Here is a 2,944-nt window from a genome sequence, read left to right on the forward strand (position 1 = left end):
ATCGTTTATCTGTGTTATCAGTGTTTCTCAACCTGTGGGATGTGACCCCTTTCAGGGTCAAATGACCTTTTCATAGGAATCGTCTAAGACCTTTGGGAAACATATTTACATCACAATTCATAATCAGCAAAATTACAGTTATGAAATAGCAACCAAAATAATTTTATGGTTGGGGTCATCACAGCATGAGGAACTGTGTTGAAGCATTGCATTAGGAAGGGTAAGAACCACTATCTATGTAGTTGTCTATGCTTCAATAGTGATCCTGCAAAGACATCTCAGTGAAGGACAGGGTAGGGAGAGCTTTTAGGCTACTGGACTATGTGGCTTCTAGGAAGCAAAACAAGAACAAATCCATGCACCTAGAGGACAGGGTACACCAAGTTGATGGGGTCAGAAGCTGTAGGTAGCTCCTTCCAGACTTGTCCTATCTACCTCTTCTGGCAGTTTATATCCTTTACAATAAACCTGCGTGTTTTCTTGAGTTTTATGAGCTGCACTCGCAAGCTTAGTTACTTAGTTGTGATAAAACACCATGACCAAAAGCAACTTGGGAGGAAAGGGTTTATCTTACAACTCTCAGGTCGTACTCCATAACTGAGGAATTAGGTCAGGAAGTCAAGGCAGGAACCCGGAGGCAGAAACTGAAGGTCAAGGAGGAATACTGCTTACTGGCTTGCTCCCCATAGCATTTGATCAGTGTTTTTTCTTTTTGGTTTTTCAAGAAAGGGTTTCTCTGTGTAACAGCCCTGACTGTCTTGGACCTGTTTTGTATACCAGGCTGGCCTTGAACTCAGAGATCTGACTGCCCTCTGCCTCCCAAGTGCTGGAATTAAAGGCATGTGCCACCACTACTACGACCATTCAGTTAATCAGCTTTTCTTATGCAACCATAGACCACTTGACCAGGGATGGCACTGTCCCCAGTAAGCTGGGCCGTCCCACATCAATCAGTAATCAAAATAATTTTGCAGAATATTATTTTAACTGAGCAAAGGTGTGTTGCTACACTTGCATATGCTGCAGGATATTACTTTAACTGTCTAAAGGTATGTTACATTTGCTTATGGTACATTTGTTTAACTATGTAAAGGTGTTTTACATTTGTTTCACCTTGCCTGCCTAAGGCCACCTGATTGGTCTAATAAAGTGCTGAACAACCAATAGCTAGGCCAAGAAAGGATAGGTCAGGCTGGCAGACAGAGAATAAATAGGAGAAATCTAGGCTCAAGAGAATGAGAAGAGAATGAGGGAGAGAGGAACACACCCGGGGCCAGAAACCAGACAGCTATCAGCCAGTCAGACATAGAGGCAGCAGGAAAGTAAGATATACAGAAAGAATGAAAGGTAAAAAGCCCTGAGGCAAAAAGAGAAACAGGTAAGTTAAAAGAAAAAAAAGGAAGCCAGAAACAAGTCTAAGCTAGGCTGAGCATTCATAACTAATAAGAAGTCTCTGTGTCATGATTTGGGAGTTGGTTGGTGGCCCAAAAAGAAAAGGCCTGGCACAAGACAATACCCTATAGATGTGCATACAGGACAATCTTACAAAGACATTTCTCAATTAGTATTTCCCCCTTCCAGACAGATCTAGGTGTATAACAAATTGACAAAAACTAACCAGCACACTGATCAAGTCTACTAAGGGGCTCATAGGAACCCTGATGTACAGCTATTTGGTCAGTTGTGGACTTGTGACTAGCATCTGAAGCAGGTGTCTGTCTGCTGGCATTGAGACCACAGCCTCCAGGGCGAGTGTCTGAACTGGATTGGTGTTTCTGCAGAACCAACTCTTTGCTGGCTGGTGAGGGGAAATACCTATGAGATCATAGAAATGAAGTGTTGCCAACAATAGTAAGAGAAACTTTCTTTCTGTATCTTCAGAATTATCACTTAAGAGATCTTAAGGAATTACTTTTTAACGTACTAGTCTACACATTCAAGTGTGTGGACATGGGTTTACCACGGTGCACATATGGAAGGCAGAGGACACTCTAGGGGTCACAGCTCTCTCCTTCCACCCTCACATGGTTCAGGAACTGAACTCAGGTTGTCAGGTACTATGTGACTAGCACCCTTACCTGCCAAGCCACCTAACTGCTCCCGGAACCTACTTGTGTTTATGAGTAACAGTTGATATCTGAGAGCAGAAAGATGACCCAGTTTTCTTCTTGTGTTTATTTTGTGTTTCTTCTTAGATGGTGAAGAGCTGTGACCTGTTACCTCCAAATAAGTAAACAAATTAACATATGAATACTGGAAGCAATCATATTTTAAATGTTAACGAACAAGTCTATGAAAATATTTTACAAATCAGTTTAATACATTCATAACAAAAAAAACCTCTCTAAAGTCTGGATATATTAAATACTATCATGGTCCCAGCACTCGGGAGGCAGAGGCAGGCGGATCTCTATGAGTTCGAGGCAGGGCTGGACCGATGGCCTCCAAAACAATACAGAGAAACTCTGTCTCGTAAAAACCAAACCAAACAAAACAAAACAAAAAAAATACTATCCTGGTCCTTCGGAGGTTGTAGAACTATGAAAATACAGCAGGAGGAAAATCTTGGAACCAGCAGAATGCTTCAAGTAACAAATTAGGTGACTTGTACTAAGAGTTACCAGCAGCACAAGACCTAGCTTCCAAGAGTTAAAATGTTTATACAGGAAGAGGTGACAGCAGGTGGTTAATAAGTGCTGGTGTATGCATTGCACACCTGTAAAGTAATTGCAGCACCAGGAGGCTGTGGCAGGAAGATCTAAAGTTTGAGGTCATCTTGGGCTACATGGCAAGACAAAGGGCTGCTAACAATGGGGAAAATTGGGCCACAAAGGCAGAATTATCACTAATGCTGAGATTTGCAACTATCATTTTCTCAAAGACAGTAAGAAAAATCTAAATAATTCTTACTAAAAACCAAAATTATTAAGGTAAAACTCAGTTG

This window comes from Mesocricetus auratus, unplaced genomic scaffold (assembly GCF_017639785.1).
Source record: "Mesocricetus auratus isolate SY011 unplaced genomic scaffold, BCM_Maur_2.0 Super-Scaffold_100008, whole genome shotgun sequence".
Classification (NCBI taxonomy): Eukaryota; Metazoa; Chordata; class Mammalia; order Rodentia; family Cricetidae; genus Mesocricetus; species Mesocricetus auratus.